This window comes from Triturus cristatus, chromosome 5_2, assembly GCF_964204655.1.
Source record: "Triturus cristatus chromosome 5_2, aTriCri1.1, whole genome shotgun sequence".
In the NCBI taxonomy this organism is placed as follows: Eukaryota; Metazoa; Chordata; class Amphibia; order Caudata; family Salamandridae; genus Triturus; species Triturus cristatus.
This window is the reverse complement of record NC_140588.1, coordinates 574,569,640-574,594,565: the sequence shown is the minus strand read 5'-3', so window position 1 is coordinate 574,594,565 and position 24,926 is coordinate 574,569,640. Positions and strand designations below refer to the sequence as shown.

At 53.5% G+C, this 24,926-nt stretch overlaps 17 non-coding genes across 17 annotated transcripts; all 17 read left to right on the top strand.

Moving 5' to 3' along the window:
• The first annotated feature begins 7 nt into the window (after positions 1 to 7).
• Positions 8 to 79, top strand: TRNAE-UUC (transfer RNA glutamic acid (anticodon UUC)). Its single transcript has one exon. It is a non-coding gene; the product is annotated as a tRNA-Glu (tRNA).
• Positions 80 to 2,935: 2,856 nt separating this feature from the next.
• Positions 2,936 to 3,007, top strand: TRNAE-CUC (transfer RNA glutamic acid (anticodon CUC)). Its single transcript has one exon. It is a non-coding gene; the product is annotated as a tRNA-Glu (tRNA).
• A 1,452-nt stretch (positions 3,008 to 4,459) lies between these two features.
• On the top strand, positions 4,460 to 4,531 carry TRNAE-UUC (transfer RNA glutamic acid (anticodon UUC)). The gene has a single exon. It is a non-coding gene; the product is annotated as a tRNA-Glu (tRNA).
• Positions 4,532 to 6,685: 2,154 nt separating this feature from the next.
• On the top strand, positions 6,686 to 6,757 carry TRNAE-UUC (transfer RNA glutamic acid (anticodon UUC)). Its single transcript has one exon. It is a non-coding gene; the product is annotated as a tRNA-Glu (tRNA).
• A 630-nt stretch (positions 6,758 to 7,387) lies between these two features.
• On the top strand, positions 7,388 to 7,459 carry TRNAE-CUC (transfer RNA glutamic acid (anticodon CUC)). The gene has a single exon. It is a non-coding gene; the product is annotated as a tRNA-Glu (tRNA).
• A 1,452-nt stretch (positions 7,460 to 8,911) lies between these two features.
• TRNAE-UUC (transfer RNA glutamic acid (anticodon UUC)) lies at positions 8,912 to 8,983 on the top strand. Its single transcript has one exon. It is a non-coding gene; the product is annotated as a tRNA-Glu (tRNA).
• A 630-nt stretch (positions 8,984 to 9,613) lies between these two features.
• TRNAE-CUC (transfer RNA glutamic acid (anticodon CUC)) lies at positions 9,614 to 9,685 on the top strand. The gene has a single exon. It is a non-coding gene; the product is annotated as a tRNA-Glu (tRNA).
• A 1,458-nt stretch (positions 9,686 to 11,143) lies between these two features.
• On the top strand, positions 11,144 to 11,215 carry TRNAE-UUC (transfer RNA glutamic acid (anticodon UUC)). The gene has a single exon. It is a non-coding gene; the product is annotated as a tRNA-Glu (tRNA).
• A 2,160-nt stretch (positions 11,216 to 13,375) lies between these two features.
• On the top strand, positions 13,376 to 13,447 carry TRNAE-UUC (transfer RNA glutamic acid (anticodon UUC)). Its single transcript has one exon. It is a non-coding gene; the product is annotated as a tRNA-Glu (tRNA).
• A 630-nt stretch (positions 13,448 to 14,077) lies between these two features.
• Positions 14,078 to 14,149, top strand: TRNAE-CUC (transfer RNA glutamic acid (anticodon CUC)). Its single transcript has one exon. It is a non-coding gene; the product is annotated as a tRNA-Glu (tRNA).
• Positions 14,150 to 16,309: 2,160 nt separating this feature from the next.
• Positions 16,310 to 16,381, top strand: TRNAE-CUC (transfer RNA glutamic acid (anticodon CUC)). Its single transcript has one exon. It is a non-coding gene; the product is annotated as a tRNA-Glu (tRNA).
• A 1,452-nt stretch (positions 16,382 to 17,833) lies between these two features.
• Positions 17,834 to 17,905, top strand: TRNAE-UUC (transfer RNA glutamic acid (anticodon UUC)). Its single transcript has one exon. It is a non-coding gene; the product is annotated as a tRNA-Glu (tRNA).
• Positions 17,906 to 18,535: 630 nt separating this feature from the next.
• Positions 18,536 to 18,607, top strand: TRNAE-CUC (transfer RNA glutamic acid (anticodon CUC)). The gene has a single exon. It is a non-coding gene; the product is annotated as a tRNA-Glu (tRNA).
• Positions 18,608 to 20,761: 2,154 nt separating this feature from the next.
• TRNAE-CUC (transfer RNA glutamic acid (anticodon CUC)) lies at positions 20,762 to 20,833 on the top strand. The gene has a single exon. It is a non-coding gene; the product is annotated as a tRNA-Glu (tRNA).
• Positions 20,834 to 22,285: 1,452 nt separating this feature from the next.
• TRNAE-UUC (transfer RNA glutamic acid (anticodon UUC)) lies at positions 22,286 to 22,357 on the top strand. The gene has a single exon. It is a non-coding gene; the product is annotated as a tRNA-Glu (tRNA).
• Positions 22,358 to 22,987: 630 nt separating this feature from the next.
• On the top strand, positions 22,988 to 23,059 carry TRNAE-CUC (transfer RNA glutamic acid (anticodon CUC)). The gene has a single exon. It is a non-coding gene; the product is annotated as a tRNA-Glu (tRNA).
• Positions 23,060 to 24,517: 1,458 nt separating this feature from the next.
• Positions 24,518 to 24,589, top strand: TRNAE-UUC (transfer RNA glutamic acid (anticodon UUC)). The gene has a single exon. It is a non-coding gene; the product is annotated as a tRNA-Glu (tRNA).
• Positions 24,590 to 24,926: the final 337 nt, after the last annotated feature.

Genomic DNA, 24,926 nt, shown 5'->3' with positions numbered 1-24,926 from the left:
CATCTCCTCCCTGGTGGTCTAGTGGCTAGGATTCGGCGCTTTCACCGCCGCGGCCCGGGTTCGATTCCCGGTCAGGGAAGATCCCTCTAAGACGTAGACGTGCGTAATTTGTCCACGCAGCTCAGCTTTTTTTAATCGAAGGTCCTTAAAAAGGCACCCCGACCTATAGACGAAAGCAGAGGAAAGGGGCTGGGTCCCCTGTGTCCCAGGTTGCTTTGCTCCCATTGCCCTCAGCCACCTTCATGCGCACGCAGTCCCCCACCCAGTCAGGTGCTCTATGTGGGCGTAAAGTGCAGTACCAGCTCATCAGAAAGGTAAATTGCTGGAAAACCCGGCTGCGATGTATACATCTACTTTGGAGCACTCTTCTCCCTTGCACTCTTGAATCGGTCATTCGCAATGTATTCTTCCAGCAAGCTGAATAACGAGGTAGGTGTGAGAAGGTGTACCAGCTGTCTTTGAGCTATCAGCGGCCACTAGGTGTCCCTCTTGTGATTTCCCGGGGATCCCGATTGTACAGGAATTCGTCGGTTCAGTAGCACGGGGGAGGGGATGGCCTGTGCTTGGAAGTGACAAACAGTCTGGTGGAATCATGAGTGTTTTTTCAAGTTCTGATTCATATTCGCTGTAGAATAAAATATGCTTTCAGCCCCCATGAGCTTTGTCACTAGGAGAGCAGTGTAGGAACTTTTGCTGTATGGCTCTGGGTTCCCTGGTGGTCTAGTGGTTAGGATTCGGCGCTCTCACCGCCGCGGCCCGGGTTAGATTCCCGGTCAGGGAACAGTCCTTCTTCTGCCCTTGAATGCTTTTCCTTCCCGCAGGTCAGGGCTTCTCAAAATGAATTTGCTTTTCTGACAAACAGTTTGCCTAGCATCCCGCAATCTGGCTCCTAATTTGATTTTCGCAAGGTTCCCTTTGAGTTGCTTTCCTCGGCGGGAGGAAAATCTCTTGTGCAAGGCTCTTGAGGAAGTGAGATTCTGTATTCCGAGGTGCGCTTCTTTTCGTAGGCTTCTGACCACATGGTGTGCGGCAGGAAGTCATCTTTGACAGGGCCGCAGGCTTTGTCTCCAAATGGCATCCCGGACCCACTGCAACCCACCTTTTTGCTGAAACGGAAGTCTGGTTCAGGGTAAGAAAAAGCTGAGCTGCACGTACCGAAAGCAGCAGAGCCCAGCGGCGGAGAGGGTGTGGCCAGGGCTGTCTGATTTGCATAGTGACCAGTGGCATCTTGGGAATGTACAGGCTTTGGAGCCTAACGGGTGCTGCAGGGGTCTGCCTGGCCGGAGAAATGCCTGTCTGGCGCTCCCCTCAGGACACACGTGTCTTCCGTTCGAGCATGGAGGGTGAGGGACATGGGTCACCCTCATATACAGGGGTGTGGGCATGGGCAGGATGGGGCGTGGGGGACCCGTCAGGGCATTGCCCGTTTGGAAGCCCGTTCGGAAGGCAAGAGGAGGCGGAGGCGGAGGCGGGAATCTCTGCTCAATTTTTTCCCGAGGCCTGGGGACAAGCCTTTGCACATTTGATCCAGCCGGGCCTGCATCAGCAGATCCTGCTCCGATGGCAAGGGAGAGCCTGCAGGTGTAAATCAAAGAAAGGGGAGAAATCCGCAAGAGGCGGGTTAACAAATTCCAGTGGCAGGCCCATGTTCCCCAGGAAGCAAGTACTTCCTCCTGCTCCCTTCAGTGGGAAAAGACATAGGAGGTGTATTTCTCTAAGCAGGGGCTCTGCGTAGGTGGCACTGCATTGCTTTGGGAAGCATCCATGCTAAGTGCAGAGTAGCAGCAGACCCCACAGCTGAGACGTGAATTGGGACTGTTAAGGAAGGGCACTGGGAGGGTGAGGAGGGCAGAGGAAAATGCTTTAAAAAAGCATCTGCAAGTTCCTACACACCCGCTGAAAACCCATACCAGGGATGGGGCTCGAACCCATGCGGACAACTGTCCATTGGATCTTAAGTCCAACGCCTTAACCACTCGGCCACCCTGGTGAGACCCTAGGCCATGCCTTACTCAGCTCCCTTTTCATGCTGGCTGCTCCAGCGCAGGCTGTCCAGCAAGAGGTGATTGCAGAGTAAAAAGGCTTTTGCAGGAGGATAAAGGTAATTGCTTATGACAAACACACTGTGTGACACCTAACTTTTCCCCACTCGTACTTTATGGGCAATCTATACAGTGGAGTTAGCTTAGTCACAATAAGGAAGTGAGCAAGGCAGGCTCACAAGAGCATCTCCTCCCTGGTGGTCTAGTGGCTAGGATTCGGCGCTTTCACTGCCGCGGCCCGGGTTCGATTCCCGGTCAGGGAAGATCCCTCTAAGACGTAGACGTGCGTAATTTGTCCACGCAGCTCAGCTTTTTTTAATCGAAGGTCCTTAAAAAGGCACCCCGACCTATAGACGAAAGCAGAGGAAAGGGGCTGGGTCCCCTGTGTCCCAGGTTGCTTTGCTCCCATTGCCCTCAGCCACCTTCATGCGCACGCAGTCCCCCACCCAGTCAGGTGCTCTATGTGGGCGTAAAGTGCAGTACCAGCTCATCAGAAAGGTAAATTGCTGGAAAACCCGGCTGCGATGTATACATCTACTTTGGAGCACTCTTCTCCCTTGCACTCTTGAATCGGTCATTCGCAATGTATTCTTCCAGCAAGCTGAATAACGAGGTAGGTGTGAGAAGGTGTACCAGCTGTCTTTGAGCTATCAGCGGCCACTAGGTGTCCCTCTTGTGATTTCCCGGGGATCCCGATTGTACAGGAATTCGTCGGTTCAGTAGCACGGGGGAGGGGATGGCCTGTGCTTGGAAGTGACAAACAGTCTGGTGGAATCATGAGTGTTTTTTCAAGTTCTGATTCATATTCGCTGTAGAATAAAATATGCTTTCAGCCCCCATGAGCTTTGTCACTAGGAGAGCAGTGTAGGAACTTTTGCTGTATGGCTCTGGGTTCCCTGGTGGTCTAGTGGTTAGGATTCGGCGCTCTCACCGCCGCGGCCCGGGTTCGATTCCCGGTCAGGGAACAGTCCTTCTTCTGCCCTTGAATGCTTTTCCTTCCCGCAGGTCAGGGCTTCTCAAAATGAATTTGCTTTTCTGACAAACAGTTTGCCTAGCATCCCGCAATCTGGCTCCTAATTTGATTTTCGCAAGGTTCCCTTTGAGTTGCTTTCCTCGGCGGGAGGAAAATCTCTTGTGCAAGGCTCTTGAGGAAGTGAGATTCTGTATTCCGAGGTGCGCTTCTTTTCGTAGGCTTCTGACCACATGGTGTGCGGCAGGAAGTCATCTTTGACAGGGCCGCAGGCTTTGTCTCCAAATGGCATCCCGGACCCACTGCAACCCACCTTTTTGCTGAAACGGAAGTCTGGTTCAGGGTAAGAAAAAGCTGAGCTGCACGTACCGAAAGCAGCAGAGCCCAGCGGCGGAGAGGGTGTGGCCAGGGCTGTCTGATTTGCATAGTGACCAGTGGCATCTTGGGAATGTACAGGCTTTGGAGCCTAACGGGTGCTGCAGGGGTCTGCCTGGCCGGAGAAATGCCTGTCTGGCGCTCCCCTCAGGACACACGTGTCTTCCGTTCGAGCATGGAGGGTGAGGGACATGGGTCACCCTCATATACAGGGGTGTGGGCATGGGCAGGATGGGGCGTGGGGGACCCGTCAGGGCATTGCCCGTTTGGAAGCCCGTTCGGAAGGCAAGAGGAGGCGGAGGCGGAGGCGGGAATCTCTGCTCAATTTTTTCCCGAGGCCTGGGGACAAGCCTTTGCACATTTGATCCAGCCGGGCCTGCATCAGCAGATCCTGCTCCGATGGCAAGGGAGAGCCTGCAGGTGTAAATCAAAGAAAGGGGAGAAATCCGCAAGAGGCGGGTTAACAAATTCCAGTGGCAGGCCCATGTTCCCCAGGAAGCAAGTACTTCCTCCTGCTCCCTTCAGTGGGAAAAGACATAGGAGGTGTATTTCTCTAAGCAGGGGCTCTGCGTAGGTGGCACTGCATTGCTTTGGGAAGCATCCATGCTAAGTGCAGAGTAGCAGCAGACCCCACAGCTGAGACGTGAATTGGGACTGTTAAGGAAGGGCACTGGGAGGGTGAGGAGGGCAGAGGAAAATGCTTTAAAAAAGCATCTGCAAGTTCCTACACACCCGCTGAAAACCCATACCAGGGATGGGGCTCGAACCCATGCGGACAACTGTCCATTGGATCTTAAGTCCAACGCCTTAACCACTCGGCCACCCTGGTGAGACCCTAGGCCCTGCCTTACTCAGCTCCCTTTTCATGCTGGCTGCTCCAGCGCAGGCTGTCCAGCAAGAGGTGATTGCAGAGTAAAAAGGCTTTTGCAGGAGGATAAAGGTAATTGCTTATGACAAACACACTGTGTGACACCTAACTTTTCCCCACTCGTACTTTATGGGCAATCTATACAGTGGAGTTAGCTTAGTCACAATAAGGAAGTGAGCAAGGCAGGCTCACAAGAGCATCTCCTCCCTGGTGGTCTAGTGGCTAGGATTCGGCGCTTTCACCGCCGCGGCCCGGGTTCGATTCCCGGTCAGGGAAGATCCCTCTAAGACGTAGACGTGCGTAATTTGTCCACGCAGCTCAGCTTTTTTTAATCGAAGGTCCTTAAAAAGGCACCCCGACCTATAGACGAAAGCAGAGGAAAGGGGCTGGGTCCCCTGTGTCCCAGGTTGCTTTGCTCCCATTGCCCTCAGCCACCTTCATGCGCACGCAGTCCCCCACCCAGTCAGGTGCTCTATGTGGGCGTAAAGTGCAGTACCAGCTCATCAGAAAGGTAAATTGCTGGAAAACCCGGCTGCGATGTATACATCTACTTTGGAGCACTCTTCTCCCTTGCACTCTTGAATCGGTCATTCGCAATGTATTCTTCCAGCAAGCTGAATAACGAGGTAGGTGTGAGAAGGTGTACCAGCTGTCTTTGAGCTATCAGCGGCCACTAGGTGTCCCTCTTGTGATTTCCCGGGGATCCCGATTGTACAGGAATTCGTCGGTTCAGTAGCACGGGGGAGGGGATGGCCTGTGCTTGGAAGTGACAAACAGTCTGGTGGAATCATGAGTGTTTTTTCAAGTTCTGATTCATATTCGCTGTAGAATAAAATATGCTTTCAGCCCCCATGAGCTTTGTCACTAGGAGAGCAGTGTAGGAACTTTTGCTGTATGGCTCTGGGTTCCCTGGTGGTCTAGTGGTTAGGATTCGGCGCTCTCACCGCCGCGGCCCGGGTTAGATTCCCGGTCAGGGAACAGTCCTTCTTCTGCCCTTGAATGCTTTTCCTTCCCGCAGGTCAGGGCTTCTCAAAATGAATTTGCTTTTCTGACAAACAGTTTGCCTAGCATCCCGCAATCTGGCTCCTAATTTGATTTTCGCAAGGTTCCCTTTGAGTTGCTTTCCTCGGCGGGAGGAAAATCTCTTGTGCAAGGCTCTTGAGGAAGTGAGATTCTGTATTCCGAGGTGCGCTTCTTTTCGTAGGCTTCTGACCACATGGTGTGCGGCAGGAAGTCATCTTTGACAGGGCCGCAGGCTTTGTCTCCAAATGGCATCCCGGACCCACTGCAACCCACCTTTTTGCTGAAACGGAAGTCTGGTTCAGGGTAAGAAAAAGCTGAGCTGCACGTACCGAAAGCAGCAGAGCCCAGCGGCGGAGAGGGTGTGGCCAGGGCTGTCTGATTTGCATAGTGACCAGTGGCATCTTGGGAATGTACAGGCTTTGGAGCCTAACGGGTGCTGCAGGGGTCTGCCTGGCCGGAGAAATGCCTGTCTGGCGCTCCCCTCAGGACACACGTGTCTTCCGTTCGAGCATGGAGGGTGAGGGACATGGGTCACCCTCATATACAGGGGTGTGGGCATGGGCAGGATGGGGCGTGGGGGACCCGTCAGGGCATTGCCCGTTTGGAAGCCCGTTCGGAAGGCAAGAGGAGGCGGAGGCGGAGGCGGGAATCTCTGCTCAATTTTTTCCCGAGGCCTGGGGACAAGCCTTTGCACATTTGATCCAGCCGGGCCTGCATCAGCAGATCCTGCTCCGATGGCAAGGGAGAGCCTGCAGGTGTAAATCAAAGAAAGGGGAGAAATCCGCAAGAGGCGGGTTAACAAATTCCAGTGGCAGGCCCATGTTCCCCAGGAAGCAAGTACTTCCTCCTGCTCCCTTCAGTGGGAAAAGACATAGGAGGTGTATTTCTCTAAGCAGGGGCTCTGCGTAGGTGGCACTGCATTGCTTTGGGAAGCATCCATGCTAAGTGCAGAGTAGCAGCAGACCCCACAGCTGAGACGTGAATTGGGACTGTTAAGGAAGGGCACTGGGAGGGTGAGGAGGGCAGAGGAAAATGCTTTAAAAAAGCATCTGCAAGTTCCTACACACCCGCTGAAAACCCATACCAGGGATGGGGCTCGAACCCATGCGGACAACTGTCCATTGGATCTTAAGTCCAACGCCTTAACCACTCGGCCACCCTGGTGAGACCCTAGGCCCTGCCTTACTCAGCTCCCTTTTCATGCTGGCTGCTCCAGCGCAGGCTGTCCAGCAAGAGGTGATTGCAGAGTAAAAAGGCTTTTGCAGGAGGATAAAGGTAATTGCTTATGACAAACACACTGTGTGACACCTAACTTTTCCCCACTCGTACTTTATGGGCAATCTATACAGTGGAGTTAGCTTAGTCACAATAAGGAAGTGAGCAAGGCAGGCTCACAAGAGCATCTCCTCCCTGGTGGTCTAGTGGCTAGGATTCGGCGCTTTCACCGCCGCGGCCCGGGTTCGATTCCCGGTCAGGGAAGATCCCTCTAAGACGTAGACGTGCGTAATTTGTCCACGCAGCTCAGCTTTTTTTAATCGAAGGTCCTTAAAAAGGCACCCCGACCTATAGACGAAAGCAGAGGAAAGGGGCTGGGTCCCCTGTGTCCCAGGTTGCTTTGCTCCCATTGCCCTCAGCCACCTTCATGCGCACGCAGTCCCCCACCCAGTCAGGTGCTCTATGTGGGCGTAAAGTGCAGTACCAGCTCATCAGAAAGGTAAATTGCTGGAAAACCCGGCTGCGATGTATACATCTACTTTGGAGCACTCTTCTCCCTTGCACTCTTGAATCGGTCATTCGCAATGTATTCTTCCAGCAAGCTGAATAACGAGGTAGGTGTGAGAAGGTGTACCAGCTGTCTTTGAGCTATCAGCGGCCACTAGGTGTCCCTCTTGTGATTTCCCGGGGATCCCGATTGTACAGGAATTCGTCGGTTCAGTAGCACGGGGGAGGGGATGGCCTGTGCTTGGAAGTGACAAACAGTCTGGTGGAATCATGAGTGTTTTTTCAAGTTCTGATTCATATTCGCTGTAGAATAAAATATGCTTTCAGCCCCCATGAGCTTTGTCACTAGGAGAGCAGTGTAGGAACTTTTGCTGTATGGCTCTGGGTTCCCTGGTGGTCTAGTGGTTAGGATTCGGCGCTCTCACCGCCGCGGCCCGGGTTCGATTCCCGGTCAGGGAACAGTCCTTCTTCTGCCCTTGAATGCTTTTCCTTCCCGCAGGTCAGGGCTTCTCAAAATGAATTTGCTTTTCTGACAAACAGTTTGCCTAGCATCCCGCAATCTGGCTCCTAATTTGATTTTCGCAAGGTTCCCTTTGAGTTGCTTTCCTCGGCGGGAGGAAAATCTCTTGTGCAAGGCTCTTGAGGAAGTGAGATTCTGTATTCCGAGGTGCGCTTCTTTTCGTAGGCTTCTGACCACATGGTGTGCGGCAGGAAGTCATCTTTGACAGGGCCGCAGGCTTTGTCTCCAAATGGCATCCCGGACCCACTGCAACCCACCTTTTTGTTGAAACGGAAGTCTGGTTCAGGGTAAGAAAAAGCTGAGCTGCACGTACCGAAAGCAGCAGAGCCCAGCGGCGGAGAGGGTGTGGCCAGGGCTGTCTGATTTGCATAGTGACCAGTGGCATCTTGGGAATGTACAGGCTTTGGAGCCTAACGGGTGCTGCAGGGGTCTGCCTGGCCGGAGAAATGCCTGTCTGGCGCTCCCCTCAGGACACACGTGTCTTCCGTTCGAGCATGGAGGGTGAGGGACATGGGTCACCCTCATATACAGGGGTGTGGGCATGGGCAGGATGGGGCGTGGGGGACCCGTCAGGGCATTGCCCGTTTGGAAGCCCGTTCGGAAGGCAAGAGGAGGCGGAGGCGGAGGCGGGAATCTCTGCTCAATTTTTTCCCGAGGCCTGGGGACAAGCCTTTGCACATTTGATCCAGCCGGGCCTGCATCAGCAGATCCTGCTCCGATGGCAAGGGAGAGCCTGCAGGTGTAAATCAAAGAAAGGGGAGAAATCCGCAAGAGGCGGGTTAACAAATTCCAGTGGCAGGCCCATGTTCCCCAGGAAGCAAGTACTTCCTCCTGCTCCCTTCAGTGGGAAAAGACATAGGAGGTGTATTTCTCTAAGCAGGGGCTCTGCGTAGGTGGCACTGCATTGCTTTGGGAAGCATCCATGCTAAGTGCAGAGTAGCAGCAGACCCCACAGCTGAGACGTGAATTGGGACTGTTAAGGAAGGGCACTGGGAGGGTGAGGAGGGCAGAGGAAAATGCTTTAAAAAAGCATCTGCAAGTTCCTACACACCCGCTGAAAACCCATACCAGGGATGGGGCTCGAACCCATGCGGACAACTGTCCATTGGATCTTAAGTCCAACGCCTTAACCACTCGGCCACCCTGGTGAGACCCTAGGCCCTGCCTTACTCAGCTCCCTTTTCATGCTGGCTGCTCCAGCGCAGGCTGTCCAGCAAGAGGTGATTGCAGAGTAAAAAGGCTTTTGCAGGAGGATAAAGGTAATTGCTTATGACAAACACACTGTGTGACACCTAACTTTTCCCCACTCGTACTTTATGGGCAATCTATACAGTGGAGTTAGCTTAGTCACAATAAGGAAGTGAGCAAGGCAGGCTCACAAGAGCATCTCCTCCCTGGTGGTCTAGTGGCTAGGATTCGGCGCTTTCACCGCCGCGGCCCGGGTTCGATTCCCGGTCAGGGAAGATCCCTCTAAGACGTAGACGTGCGTAATTTGTCCACGCAGCTCAGCTTTTTTTAATCGAAGGTCCTTAAAAAGGCACCCCGACCTATAGACGAAAGCAGAGGAAAGGGGCTGGGTCCCCTGTGTCCCAGGTTGCTTTGCTCCCATTGCCCTCAGCCACCTTCATGCGCACGCAGTCCCCCACCCAGTCAGGTGCTCTATGTGGGCGTAAAGTGCAGTACCAGCTCATCAGAAAGGTAAATTGCTGGAAAACCCGGCTGCGATGTATACATCTACTTTGGAGCACTCTTCTCCCTTGCACTCTTGAATCGGTCATTCGCAATGTATTCTTCCAGCAAGCTGAATAACGAGGTAGGTGTGAGAAGGTGTACCAGCTGTCTTTGAGCTATCAGCGGCCACTAGGTGTCCCTCTTGTGATTTCCCGGGGATCCCGATTGTACAGGAATTCGTCGGTTCAGTAGCACGGGGGAGGGGATGGCCTGTGCTTGGAAGTGACAAACAGTCTGGTGGAATCATGAGTGTTTTTTCAAGTTCTGATTCATATTCGCTGTAGAATAAAATATGCTTTCAGCCCCCATGAGCTTTGTCACTAGGAGAGCAGTGTAGGAACTTTTGCTGTATGGCTCTGGGTTCCCTGGTGGTCTAGTGGTTAGGATTCGGCGCTCTCACCGCCGCGGCCCGGGTTCGATTCCCGGTCAGGGAACAGTCCTTCTTCTGCCCTTGAATGCTTTTCCTTCCCGCAGGTCAGGGCTTCTCAAAATGAATTTGCTTTTCTGACAAACAGTTTGCCTAGCATCCCGCAATCTGGCTCCTAATTTGATTTTCGCAAGGTTCCCTTTGAGTTGCTTTCCTCGGCGGGAGGAAAATCTCTTGTGCAAGGCTCTTGAGGAAGTGAGATTCTGTATTCCGAGGTGCGCTTCTTTTCGTAGGCTTCTGACCACATGGTGTGCGGCAGGAAGTCATCTTTGACAGGGCCGCAGGCTTTGTCTCCAAATGGCATCCCGGACCCACTGCAACCCACCTTTTTGCTGAAACGGAAGTCTGGTTCAGGGTAAGAAAAAGCTGAGCTGCACGTACCGAAAGCAGCAGAGCCCAGCGGCGGAGAGGGTGTGGCCAGGGCTGTCTGATTTGCATAGTGACCAGTGGCATCTTGGGAATGTACAGGCTTTGGAGCCTAACGGGTGCTGCAGGGGTCTGCCTGGCCGGAGAAATGCCTGTCTGGCGCTCCCCTCAGGACACACGTGTCTTCCGTTCGAGCATGGAGGGTGAGGGACATGGGTCACCCTCATATACAGGGGTGTGGGCATGGGCAGGATGGGGCGTGGGGGACCCGTCAGGGCATTGCCCGTTTGGAAGCCCGTTCGGAAGGCAAGAGGAGGCGGAGGCGGAGGCGGAGGCGGGAATCTCTGCTCAATTTTTTCCCGAGGCCTGGGGACAAGCCTTTGCACATTTGATCCAGCCGGGCCTGCATCAGCAGATCCTGCTCCGATGGCAAGGGAGAGCCTGCAGGTGTAAATCAAAGAAAGGGGAGAAATCCGCAAGAGGCGGGTTAACAAATTCCAGTGGCAGGCCCATGTTCCCCAGGAAGCAAGTACTTCCTCCTGCTCCCTTCAGTGGGAAAAGACATAGGAGGTGTATTTCTCTAAGCAGGGGCTCTGCGTAGGTGGCACTGCATTGCTTTGGGAAGCATCCATGCTAAGTGCAGAGTAGCAGCAGACCCCACAGCTGAGACGTGAATTGGGACTGTTAAGGAAGGGCACTGGGAGGGTGAGGAGGGCAGAGGAAAATGCTTTAAAAAAGCATCTGCAAGTTCCTACACACCCGCTGAAAACCCATACCAGGGATGGGGCTCGAACCCATGCGGACAACTGTCCATTGGATCTTAAGTCCAACGCCTTAACCACTCTGCCACCCTGGTGAGACCCTAGGCCCTGCCTTACTCAGCTCCCTTTTCATGCTGGCTGCTCCAGCGCAGGCTGTCCAGCAAGAGGTGATTGCAGAGTAAAAAGGCTTTTGCAGGAGGATAAAGGTAATTGCTTATGACAAACACACTGTGTGACACCTAACTTTTCCCCACTCGTACTTTATGGGCAATCTATACAGTGGAGTTAGCTTAGTCACAATAAGGAAGTGAGCAAGGCAGGCTCACAAGAGCATCTCCTCCCTGGTGGTCTAGTGGCTAGGATTCGGCGCTTTCACCGCCGCGGCCCGGGTTCGATTCCCGGTCAGGGAAGATCCCTCTAAGACGTAGACGTGCGTAATTTGTCCACGCAGCTCAGCTTTTTTTAATCGAAGGTCCTTAAAAAGGCACCCCGACCTATAGACGAAAGCAGAGGAAAGGGGCTGGGTCCCCTGTGTCCCAGGTTGCTTTGCTCCCATTGCCCTCAGCCACCTTCATGCGCACGCAGTCCCCCACCCAGTCAGGTGCTCTATGTGGGCGTAAAGTGCAGTACCAGCTCATCAGAAAGGTAAATTGCTGGAAAACCCGGCTGCGATGTATACATCTACTTTGGAGCACTCTTCTCCCTTGCACTCTTGAATCGGTCATTCGCAATGTATTCTTCCAGCAAGCTGAATAACGAGGTAGGTGTGAGAAGGTGTACCAGCTGTCTTTGAGCTATCAGCGGCCACTAGGTGTCCCTCTTGTGATTTCCCGGGGATCCCGATTGTACAGGAATTCGTCGGTTCAGTAGCACGGGGGAGGGGATGGCCTGTGCTTGGAAGTGACAAACAGTCTGGTGGAATCATGAGTGTTTTTTCAAGTTCTGATTCATATTCGCTGTAGAATAAAATATGCTTTCAGCCCCCATGAGCTTTGTCACTAGGAGAGCAGTGTAGGAACTTTTGCTGTATGGCTCTGGGTTCCCTGGTGGTCTAGTGGTTAGGATTCGGCGCTCTCACCGCCGCGGCCCGGGTTAGATTCCCGGTCAGGGAACAGTCCTTCTTCTGCCCTTGAATGCTTTTCCTTCCCGCAGGTCAGGGCTTCTCAAAATGAATTTGCTTTTCTGACAAACAGTTTGCCTAGCATCCCGCAATCTGGCTCCTAATTTGATTTTCGCAAGGTTCCCTTTGAGTTGCTTTCCTCGGCGGGAGGAAAATCTCTTGTGCAAGGCTCTTGAGGAAGTGAGATTCTGTATTCCGAGGTGCGCTTCTTTTCGTAGGCTTCTGACCACATGGTGTGCGGCAGGAAGTCATCTTTGACAGGGCCGCAGGCTTTGTCTCCAAATGGCATCCCGGACCCACTGCAACCCACCTTTTTGCTGAAACGGAAGTCTGGTTCAGGGTAAGAAAAAGCTGAGCTGCACGTACCGAAAGCAGCAGAGCCCAGCGGCGGAGAGGGTGTGGCCAGGGCTGTCTGATTTGCATAGTGACCAGTGGCATCTTGGGAATGTACAGGCTTTGGAGCCTAACGGGTGCTGCAGGGGTCTGCCTGGCCGGAGAAATGCCTGTCTGGCGCTCCCCTCAGGACACACGTGTCTTCCGTTCGAGCATGGAGGGTGAGGGACATGGGTCACCCTCATATACAGGGGTGTGGGCATGGGCAGGATGGGGCGTGGGGGACCCGTCAGGGCATTGCCCGTTTGGAAGCCCGTTCGGAAGGCAAGAGGAGGCGGAGGCGGAGGCGGAGGCGGGAATCTCTGCTCAATTTTTTCCCGAGGCCTGGGGACAAGCCTTTGCACATTTGATCCAGCCGGGCCTGCATCAGCAGATCCTGCTCCGATGGCAAGGGAGAGCCTGCAGGTGTAAATCAAAGAAAGGGGAGAAATCCGCAAGAGGCGGGTTAACAAATTCCAGTGGCAGGCCCATGTTCCCCAGGAAGCAAGTACTTCCTCCTGCTCCCTTCAGTGGGAAAAGACATAGGAGGTGTATTTCTCTAAGCAGGGGCTCTGCGTAGGTGGCACTGCATTGCTTTGGGAAGCATCCATGCTAAGTGCAGAGTAGCAGCAGACCCCACAGCTGAGACGTGAATTGGGACTGTTAAGGAAGGGCACTGGGAGGGTGAGGAGGGCAGAGGAAAATGCTTTAAAAAAGCATCTGCAAGTTCCTACACACCCGCTGAAAACCCATACCAGGGATGGGGCTCGAACCCATGCGGACAACTGTCCATTGGATCTTAAGTCCAACGCCTTAACCACTCGGCCACCCTGGTGAGACCCTAGGCCCTGCCTTACTCAGCTCCCTTTTCATGCTGGCTGCTCCAGCGCAGGCTGTCCAGCAAGAGGTGATTGCAGAGTAAAAAGGCTTTTGCAGGAGGATAAAGGTAATTGCTTATGACAAACACACTGTGTGACACCTAACTTTTCCCCACTCGTACTTTATGGGCAATCTATACAGTGGAGTTAGCTTAGTCACAATAAGGAAGTGAGCAAGGCAGGCTCACAAGAGCATCTCCTCCCTGGTGGTCTAGTGGCTAGGATTCGGCGCTTTCACCGCCGCGGCCCGGGTTCGATTCCCGGTCAGGGAAGATCCCTCTAAGACGTAGACGTGCGTAATTTGTCCACGCAGCTCAGCTTTTTTTAATCGAAGGTCCTTAAAAAGGCACCCCGACCTATAGACGAAAGCAGAGGAAAGGGGCTGGGTCCCCTGTGTCCCAGGTTGCTTTGCTCCCATTGCCCTCAGCCACCTTCATGCGCACGCAGTCCCCCACCCAGTCAGGTGCTCTATGTGGGCGTAAAGTGCAGTACCAGCTCATCAGAAAGGTAAATTGCTGGAAAACCCGGCTGCGATGTATACATCTACTTTGGAGCACTCTTCTCCCTTGCACTCTTGAATCGGTCATTCGCAATGTATTCTTCCAGCAAGCTGAATAACGAGGTAGGTGTGAGAAGGTGTACCAGCTGTCTTTGAGCTATCAGCGGCCACTAGGTGTCCCTCTTGTGATTTCCCGGGGATCCCGATTGTACAGGAATTCGTCGGTTCAGTAGCACGGGGGAGGGGATGGCCTGTGCTTGGAAGTGACAAACAGTCTGGTGGAATCATGAGTGTTTTTTCAAGTTCTGATTCATATTCGCTGTAGAATAAAATATGCTTTCAGCCCCCATGAGCTTTGTCACTAGGAGAGCAGTGTAGGAACTTTTGCTGTATGGCTCTGGGTTCCCTGGTGGTCTAGTGGTTAGGATTCGGCGCTCTCACCGCCGCGGCCCGGGTTCGATTCCCGGTCAGGGAACAGTCCTTCTTCTGCCCTTGAATGCTTTTCCTTCCCGCAGGTCAGGGCTTCTCAAAATGAATTTGCTTTTCTGACAAACAGTTTGCCTAGCATCCCGCAATCTGGCTCCTAATTTGATTTTCGCAAGGTTCCCTTTGAGTTGCTTTCCTCGGCGGGAGGAAAATCTCTTGTGCAAGGCTCTTGAGGAAGTGAGATTCTGTATTCCGAGGTGCGCTTCTTTTCGTAGGCTTCTGACCACATGGTGTGCGGCAGGAAGTCATCTTTGACAGGGCCGCAGGCTTTGTCTCCAAATGGCATCCCGGACCCACTGCAACCCACCTTTTTGCTGAAACGGAAGTCTGGTTCAGGGTAAGAAAAAGCTGAGCTGCACGTACCGAAAGCAGCAGAGCCCAGCGGCGGAGAGGGTGTGGCCAGGGCTGTCTGATTTGCATAGTGACCAGTGGCATCTTGGGAATGTACAGGCTTTGGAGCCTAACGGGTGCTGCAGGGGTCTGCCTGGCCGGAGAAATGCCTGTCTGGCGCTCCCCTCAGGACACACGTGTCTTCCGTTCGAGCATGGAGGGTGAGGGACATGGGTCACCCTCATATACAGGGGTGTGGGCATGGGCAGGATGGGGCGTGGGGGACCCGTCAGGGCATTGCCCGTTTGGAAGCCCGTTCGGAAGGCAAGAGGAGGCGGAGGCGGAGGCGGAGGCGGGAATCTCTGCTCAATTTTTTCCCGAGGCCTGGGGACAAGCCTTTGCACATTTGATCCAGCCGGGCCTGCATCAGCAGATCCTGCTCCGATGGCAAGGGAGAGCCTGCAGGTGTAAATCAAAGAAAGGGGAGAAATCCGCAAGAGGCGGGTTAACAAATTCCAGTGGCAGGCCCATGTTCCCCAGGAAGCAAGTACTTCCTCCTGCTCCCTTCAGTGGGAAAAGACATAGGAGGTGTATTTCTCTAAGCAGGGGCTCTGCGTAGGTGGCACTGCATTGCTTTGGGAAGCATCCATGCTAAGTGCAGAGTAGCAGCAGACCCCACAGCTGAGACGTGAATTGGGACTGTTAAGGAAGGGCACTGGGAGGGTGAGGAGGGCAGAGGAAAATGCTTTAAAAAAGCATCTGCAAGTTCCTACACACCCGCTGAAAACCCATACCAGGGATGGGGCTCGAACCCATGCGGACAACTGTCCATTGGATCTTAAGTCCAACGCCTTAACCACTCGGCCACCCTGGTGAGACCCTAGGCCCTGCCTTACTCAGCTCCCTTTTCATGCTGGCTGCTCCAGCGCAGGCTGTCCAGCAAGAGGTGATTGCAGAGTAAAAAGGCTTTTGCAGGAGGATAAAGGTAATTGCTTATGACAAACACACTGTGTGACACCTAACTTTTCCCCACTCGTACTTTATGGGCAATCTATACAGTGGAGTTAGCTTAGTCACAATAAGGAAGTGAGCAAGGCAGGCTCACAAGAGCATCTCCTCCCTGGTGGTCTAGTGGCTAGGATTCAGCGCTTTCACCGCCGCGGCCCGGGTTCGATTCCCGGTCAGGGAAGATCCCTCTAAGACGTAGACGTGCGTAATTTGTCCACGCAGCTCAGCTTTTTTTAATCGAAGGTCCTTAAAAAGGCACCCCGACCTATAGACGAAAGCAGAGGAAAGGGGCTGGGTCCCCTGTGTCCCAGGTTGCTTTGCTCCCATTGCCCTCAGCCACCTTCATGCGCACGCAGTCCCCCACCCAGTCAGGTGCTCTATGTGGGCGTAAAGTGCAGTACCAGCTCATCAGAAAGGTAAATTGCTGGAAAACCCGGCTGCGATGTATACATCTACTTTGGAGCACTCTTCTCCCTTGCACTCTTGAATCGGTCATTCGCAATGTATTCTTCCAGCAAGCTGAATAACGAGGTAGGTGTGAGAAGGTGTACCAGCTGTCTTTGAGCTATCAGCGGCCACTAGGTGTCCCTCTTGTGATTTCCCGGGGATCCCGATTGTACAGGAATTCGTCGGTTCAGTAGCACGGGGGAGGGGATGGCCTGTGCTTGGAAGTGACAAACAGTCTGGTGGAATCATGAGTGTTTTTTCAAGTTCTGATTCATATTCGCTGTAGAATAAAATATGCTTTCAGCCCCCATGAGCTTTGTCACTAGGAGAGCAGTGTAGGAACTTTTGCTGTATGGCTCTGGGTTCCCTGGTGGTCTAGTGGTTAGGATTCGGCGCTCTCACCGCCGCGGCCCGGGTTCGATTCCCGGTCAGGGAACAGTCCTTCTTCTGCCCTTGAATGCTTTTCCTTCCCGCAGGTCAGGGCTTCTCAAAATGAATTTGCTTTTCTGACAAACAGTTTGCCTAGCATCCCGCAATCTGGCTCCTAATTTGATTTTCGCAAGGTTCCCTTTGAGTTGCTTTCCTCGGCGGGAGGAAAATCTCTTGTGCAAGGCTCTTGAGGAAGTGAGATTCTGTATTCCGAGGTGCGCTTCTTTTCGTAGGCTTCTGACCACATGGTGTGCGGCAGGAAGTCATCTTTGACAGGGCCGCAGGCTTTGTCTCCAAATGGCATCCCGGACCCACTGCAACCCACCTTTTTGCTGAAACGGAAGTCTGGTTCAGGGTAAGAAAAAGCTGAGCTGCACGTACCGAAAGCAGCAGAGCCCAGCGGCGGAGAGGGTGTGGCCAGGGCTGTCTGATTTGCATAGTGACCAGTGGCATCTTGGGAATGTACAGGCTTTGGAGCCTAACGGGTGCTGCAGGGGTCTGCCTGGCCGGAGAAATGCCTGTCTGGCGCTCCCCTCAGGACACACGTGTCTTCCGTTCGAGCATGGAGGGTGAGGGACATGGGTCACCCTCATATACAGGGGTGTGGGCATGGGCAGGATGGGGCGTGGGGGACCCGTCAGGGCATTGCCCGTTTGGAAGCCCGTTCGGAAGGCAAGAGGAGGCGGAGGCGGAGGCGGGAATCTCTGCTCAATTTTTTCCCGAGGCCTGGGGACAAGCCTTTGCACATTTGATCCAGCCGGGCCTGCATCAGCAGATCCTGCTCCGATGGCAAGGGAGAGCCTGCAGGTGTAAATCAAAGAAAGGGGAGAAATCCGCAAGAGGCGGGTTAACAAATTCCAGTGGCAGGCCCATGTTCCCCAGGAAGCAAGTACTTCCTCCTGCTCCCTTCAGTGGGAAAAGACATAGGAGGTGTATTTCTCTAAGCAGGGGCTCTGCGTAGGTGGCACTGCATTGCTTTGGGAAGCATCCATGCTAAGTGCAGAGTAGCAGCAGACCCCACAGCTGAGACGTGAATTGGGACTGTTAAGGAAGGGCACTGGGAGGGTGAGGAGGGCAGAGGAAAATGCTTTAAAAAAGCATCTGCAAGTTCCTACACACCCGCTGAAAACCCATACCAGGGATGGGGCTCGAACCCATGCGGACAACTGTCCATTGGATCTTAAGTCCAACGCCTTAACCACTCGGCCACCCTGGTGAGACCCTAGGCCCTGCCTTACTCAGCTCCCTTTTCATGCTGGCTGCTCCAGCGCAGGCTGTCCAGCAAGAGGTGATTGCAGAGTAAAAAGGCTTTTGCAGGAGGATAAAGGTAATTGCTTATGACAAACACACTGTGTGACACCTAACTTTTCCCCACTCGTACTTTATGGGCAATCTATACAGTGGAGTTAGCTTAGTCACAATAAGGAAGTGAGCAAGGCAGGCTCACAAGAGCATCTCCTCCCTGGTGGTCTAGTGGCTAGGATTCGGCGCTTTCACCGCCGCGGCCCGGGTTCGATTCCCGGTCAGGGAAGATCCCTCTAAGACGTAGACGTGCGTAATTTGTCCACGCAGCTCAGCTTTTTTTAATCGAAGGTCCTTAAAAAGGCACCCCGACCTATAGACGAAAGCAGAGGAAAGGGGCTGGGTCCCCTGTGTCCCAGGTTGCTTTGCTCCCATTGCCCTCAGCCACCTTCATGCGCACGCAGTCCCCCACCCAGTCAGGTGCTCTATGTGGGCGTAAAGTGCAGTACCAGCTCATCAGAAAGGTAAATTGCTGGAAAACCCGGCTGCGATGTATACATCTACTTTGGAGCACTCTTCTCCCTTGCACTCTTGAATCGGTCATTCGCAATGTATTCTTCCAGCAAGCTGAATAACGAGGTAGGTGTGAGAAGGTGTACCAGCTGTCTTTGAGCTATCAGCGGCCACTAGGTGTCCCTCTTGTGATTTCCCGGGGATCCCGATTGTACAGGAATTCGTCGGTTCAGTAGCACGGGGGAGGGGATGGCCTGTGCTTGGAAGTGACAAACAGTCTGGTGGAATCATGAGTGTTTTTTCAAGTTCTGATTCATATTCGCTGTAGAATAAAATATGCTTTCAGCCCCCATGAGCTTTGTCACTAGGAGAGCAGTGTAGGAACTTTTGCTGTATGGCTCTGGGTTCCCTGGTGGTCTAGTGGTTAGGATTCGGCGCTCTCACCGCCGCGGCCCGGGTTCGATTCCCGGTCAGGGAACAGTCCTTCTTCTGCCCTTGAATGCTTTTCCTTCCCGCAGGTCAGGGCTTCTCAAAATGAATTTGCTTTTCTGACAAACAGTTTGCCTAGCATCCCGCAATCTGGCTCCTAATTTGATTTTCGCAAGGTTCCCTTTGAGTTGCTTTCCTCGGCGGGAGGAAAATCTCTTGTGCAAGGCTCTTGAGGAAGTGAGATTCTGTATTCCGAGGTGCGCTTCTTTTCGTAGGCTTCTGACCACATGGTGTGCGGCAGGAAGTCATCTTTGACAGGGCCGCAGGCTTTGTCTCCAAATGGCATCCCGGACCCACTGCAACCCACCTTTTTGCTGAAACGGAAGTCTGGTTCAGGGTAAGAAAAAGCTGAGCTGCACGTACCGAAAGCAGCAGAGCCCAGCGGCGGAGAGGGTGTGGCCAGGGCTGTCTGATTTGCATAGTGACCAGTGGCATCTTGGGAATGTACAGGCTTTGGAGCCTAACGGGTGCTGCAGGGGTCTGCCTGGCCGGAGAAATGCCTGTCTGGCGCTCCCCTCAGGACACACGTGTCTTCCGTTCGAGCATGGAGGGTGAGGGACATGGGTCACCCTCATATACAGGGGTGTGGGCATGGGCAGGATGGGGCGTGGGGGACCCGTCAGGGCATTGCCCGTTTGGAAGCCCGTTCGGAAGGCAAGAGGAGGCGGAGGCGGAGGCGGGAATCTCTGCTCAATTTTTTCCCGAGGCCTGGGGACAAGCCTTTGCACATTTGATCCAGCCGGGCCTGCATCAGCAGATCCTGCTCCGATGGCAAGGGAGAGCCTGCAGGTGTAAATCAAAGAAAGGGGAGAAATCCGCAAGAGGCGGGTTAACAAATTCCAGTGGCAGGCCCATGTTCCCCAGGAAGCAAGTACTTCCTCCTGCTCCCTTCAGTGGGAAAAGACATAGGAGGTGTATTTCTCTAAGCAGGGGCTCTGCGTAGGTGGCACTGCATTGCTTTGGGAAGCATCCATGCTAAGTGCAGAGTAGCAGCAGACCCCACAGCTGAGACGTGAATTGGGACTGTTAAGGAAGGGCACTGGGAGGGTGAGGAGGGCAGAGGAAAATGCTTTAAAAAAGCATCTGCAAGTTCCTACACACCCGCTGAAAACCCATACCAGGGATGGGGCTCGAACCCATGCGGACAACTGTCCATTGGATCTTAAGTCCAACGCCTTAACCACTCGGCCACCCTGGTGAGACCCTAGGCCCTGCCTTACTCAGCTCCCTTTTCATGCTGGCTGCTCCAGCGCAGGCTGTCCAGCAAGAGGTGATTGCAGAGTAAAAAGGCTTTTGCAGGAGGATAAAGGTAATTGCTTATGACAAACACACTGTGTGACACCTAACTTTTCCCCACTCGTACTTTATGGGCAATCTATACAGTGGAGTTAGCTTAGTCACAATAAGGAAGTGAGCAAGGCAGGCTCACAAGAGCATCTCCTCCCTGGTGGTCTAGTGGCTAGGATTCGGCGCTTTCACCGCCGCGGCCCGGGTTCGATTCCCGTTCAGGGAAGATCCCTCTAAGACGTAGACGTGCGTAATTTGTCCACGCAGCTCAGCTTTTTTTAATCGAAGGTCCTTAAAAAGGCACCCCGACCTATAGACGAAAGCAGAGGAAAGGGGCTGGGTCCCCTGTGTCCCAGGTTGCTTTGCTCCCATTGCCCTCAGCCACCTTCATGCGCACGCAGTCCCCCACCCAGTCAGGTGCTCTATGTGGGCGTAAAGTGCAGTACCAGCTCATCAGAAAGGTAAATTGCTGGAAAACCCGGCTGCGATGTATACATCTACTTTGGAGCACTCTTCTCCCTTGCACTCTTGAATCGGTCATTCGCAATGTATTCTTCCAGCAAGCTGAATAACGAGGTAGGTGTGAGAAGGTGTACCAGCTGTCTTTGAGCTATCAGCGGCCACTAGGTGTCCCTCTTGTGATTTCCCGGGGATCCCGATTGTACAGGAATTCGTCGGTTCAGTAGCACGGGGGAGGGGATGGCCTGTGCTTGGAAGTGACAAACAGTCTGGTGGAATCATGAGTGTTTTTTCAAGTTCTGATTCATATTCGCTGTAGAATAAAATATGCTTTCAGCCCCCATGAGCTTTGTCACTAGGAGAGCAGTGTAGGAACTTTTGCTGTATGGCTCTGGGTTCCCTGGTGGTCTAGTGGTTAGGATTCGGCGCTCTCACCGCCGCGGCCCGGGTTCGATTCCCGGTCAGGGAACAGTCCTTCTTCTGCCCTTGAATGCTTTTCCTTCCCGCAGGTCAGGGCTTCTCAAAATGAATTTGCTTTTCTGACAAACAGTTTGCCTAGCATCCCGCAATCTGGCTCCTAATTTGATTTTCGCAAGGTTCCCTTTGAGTTGCTTTCCTCGGCGGGAGGAAAATCTCTTGTGCAAGGCTCTTGAGGAAGTGAGATTCTGTATTCCGAGGTGCGCTTCTTTTCGTAGGCTTCTGACCACATGGTGTGCGGCAGGAAGTCATCTTTGACAGGGCCGCAGGCTTTGTCTCCAAATGGCATCCCGGACCCACTGCAACCCACCTTTTTGCTGAAACGGAAGTCTGGTTCAGGGTAAGAAAAAGCTGAGCTGCACGTACCGAAAGCAGCAGAGCCCAGCGGCGGAGAGGGTGTGGCCAGGGCTGTCTGATTTGCATAGTGACCAGTGGCATCTTGGGAATGTACAGGCTTTGGAGCCTAACGGGTGCTGCAGGGGTCTGCCTGGCCGGAGAAATGCCTGTCTGGCGCTCCCCTCAGGACACACGTGTCTTCCGTTCGAGCATGGAGGGTGAGGGACATGGGTCACCCTCATATACAGGGGTGTGGGCATGGGCAGGATGGGGCGTGGGGGACCCGTCAGGGCATTGCCCGTTTGGAAGCCCGTTCGGAAGGCAAGAGGAGGCGGAGGCGGAGGCGGGAATCTCTGCTCAATTTTTTCCCGAGGCCTGGGGACAAGCCTTTGCACATTTGATCCAGCCGGGCCTGCATCAGCAGATCCTGCTCCGATGGCAAGGGAGAGCCTGCAGGTGTAAATCAAAGAAAGGGGAGAAATCCGCAAGAGGCGGGTTAACAAATTCCAGTGGCAGGCCCATGTTCCCCAGGAAGCAAGTACTTCCTCCTGCTCCCTTCAGTGGGAAAAGACATAGGAGGTGTATTTCTCTAAGCAGGGGCTCTGCGTAGGTGGCACTGCATTGCTTTGGGAAGCATCCATGCTAAGTGCAGAGTAGCAGCAGACCCCACAGCTGAGACGTGAATTGGGACTGTTAAGGAAGGGCACTGGGAGGGTGAGGAGGGCAGAGGAAAATGCTTTAAAAAAGCATCTGCAAGTTCCTACACACCCGCTGAAAACCCATACCAGGGATGGGGCTCGAACCCATGCGGACAACTGTCCATTGGATCTTAAGTCCAACGCCTTAACCACTCGGCCACCCTGGTGAGACCCTAGGCCCTGCCTTACTCAGCTCCCTTTTCATGCTGGCTGCTCCAGCGCAGGCTGTCCAGCAAGAGGTGATTGCAGAGTAAAAAGGCTTTTGCAGGAGGATAAAGGTAATTGCTTATGACAAACACACTGTGTGACACCTAACTTTTCCCCACTCGTACTTTATGGGCAATCTATACAGTGGAGTTAGCTTAGTCACAATAAGGAAGTGAGCAAGGCAGGCTCACAAGAGCATCTCCTCCCTGGTGGTCTAGTGGCTAGGATTCGGCGCTTTCACCGCCGCGGCCCGGGTTCGATTCCCGGTCAGGGAAGATCCCTCTAAGACGTAGACGTGCGTAATTTGTCCACGCAGCTCAGCTTTTTTTAATCGAAGGTCCTTAAAAAGGCACCCCGACCTATAGACGAAAGCAGAGGAAAGGGGCTGGGTCCCCTGTGTCCCAGGTTGCATTGCTCCCATTGCCCTCAGCCACCTTCATGCGCACGCAGTCCCCCACCCAGTCAGGTGCTCTATGTGGGCGTAAAGTGCAGTACCAGCTCATCAGAAAGGTAAATTGCTGGAAAACCCGGCTGCGATGTATACATCTACTTTGGAGCACTCTTCTCCCTTGCACTCTTGAATCGGTCATTCGCAATGTATTCTTCCAGCAAGCTGAATAACGAGGTAGATGTGAGAAGGTGTACCAGCTGTCTTTGAGCTATCAGCGGCCACTAGGTGTCCCTCTTGTGATTTCCCGGGGATCCCGATTGTACAGGAATTCGTCGGTTCAGTAGCACGGGGGAGGGGATGGCCTGTGCTTGGAAGTGACAAACAGTCTGGTGGAATCATGAGTGTTTTTTCAAGTTCTGATTCATATTCGCTGTAGAATAAAATATGCTTTCAGCCCCCATGAGCTTTGTCACTAGGAGAGCAGTGTAGGAACTTTTGCTGTATGGCTGTGGGTTCCCTGGTGGTCTAGTGGTTAGGATTCGGCGCTCTCACCGCCGCGGCCCGGGTTCGATTCCCGGTCAGGGAACAGTCCTTCTTCTGCCCTTGAATGCTTTTCCTTCCCGCAGGTCAGGGCTTCTCAAAATGAATTTGCTTTTCTGACAAACAGTTTGCCTAGCATCCCGCAATCTGGCTCCTAATTTGATTTTCGCAAGGTTCCCTTTGAGTTGCTTTCCTCGGCGGGAGGAAAATCTCTTGTGCAAGGCTCTTGAGGAAGTGAGATTCTGTATTCCGAGGTGCGCTTCTTTTCGTAGGCTTCTGACCACATGGTGTGCGGCAGGAAGTCATCTTTGACAGGGCCGCAGGCTTTGTCTCCAAATGGCATCCCGGACCCACTGCAACCCACCTTTTTGCTGAAACGGAAGTCTGGTTCAGGGTAAGAAAAAGCTGAGCTGCACGTACCGAAAGCAGCAGAGCCCAGCGGCGGAGAGGGTGTGGCCAGGGCTGTCTGATTTGCATAGTGACCAGTGGCATCTTGGGAATGTACAGGCTTTGGAGCCTAACGGGTGCTGCAGGGGTCTGCCTGGCCGGAGAAATGCCTGTCTGGCGCTCCCCTCAGGACACACGTGTCTTCCGTTCGAGCATGGAGGGTGAGGGACATGGGTCACCCTCATATACAGGGGTGTGGGCATGGGCAGGATGGGGCGTGGGGGACCCGTCAGGGCATTGCCCGTTTGGAAGCCCGTTCGGAAGGCAAGAGGAGGCGGAGGCGGAGGCGGAGGCGGGAATCTCTGCTCAATTTTTTCCCGAGGCCTGGGGACAAGCCTTTGCACATTTGATCCAGCCGGGCCTGCATCAGCAGATCCTGCTCCGATGGCAAGGGAGAGCCTGCAGGTGTAAATCAAAGAAAGGGGAGAAATCCGCAAGAGGCGGGTTAACAAATTCCAGTGGCAGGCCCATGTTCCCCAGGAAGCAAGTACTTCCTCCTGCTCCCTTCAGTGGGAAAAGACATAGGAGGTGTATTTCTCTAAGCAGGGGCTCTGCGTAGGTGGCACTGCATTGCTTTGGGAAGCATCCATGCTAAGTGCAGAGTAGCAGCAGACCCCACAGCTGAGACGTGAATTGGGACTGTTAAGGAAGGGCACTGGGAGGGTGAGGAAGGCAGAGGAAAATGCTTTAAAAAAGCATCTGCAAGTTCCTACACACCCGCTGAAAACCCATACCAGGGATGGGGCTCGAACCCATGCGGACAACTGTCCATTGGATCTTAAGTCCAACGCCTTAACCACTCGGCCACCCTGGTGAGACCCTAGGCCCTGCCTTACTCAGCTCCCTTTTCATGCTGGCTGCTCCAGCGCAGGCTGTCCAGCAAGAGGTGATTGCAGAGTAAAAAGGCTTTTGCAAGAGGATAAAGGTAATTGCTTATGACAAACACACTGTGTGACACCTAACTTTTCCCCACTCGTACTTTATGGGCAATCTATACAGTGGAGTTAGCTTAGTCACAATAAGGAAGTGAGCAAGGCAGGCTCACAAGAGCATCTCCTCCCTGGTGGTCTAGTGGCTAGGATTCGGCGCTTTCACCGCCGCGGCCCGGGTTCGATTCCCGGTCAGGGAAGATCCCTCTAAGACGTAGACGTGCGTAATTTGTCCACGCAGCTCAGCTTTTTTTAATCGAAGGTCCTTAAAAAGGCACCCCGACCTATAGACGAAAGCAGAGGAAAGGGGCTGGGTCCCCTGTGTCCCAGGTTGCTTTGCTCCCATTGCCCTCAGCCACCTTCATGCGCACGCAGTCCCCCACCCAGTCAGGTGCTCTATGTGGGCGTAAAGTGCAGTACCAGCTCATCAGAAAGGTAAATTGCTGGAAAACCCGGCTGCGATGTATACATCTACTTTGGAGCACTCTTCTCCCTTGCACTCTTGAATCGGTCATTCGCAATGTATTCTTCCAGCAA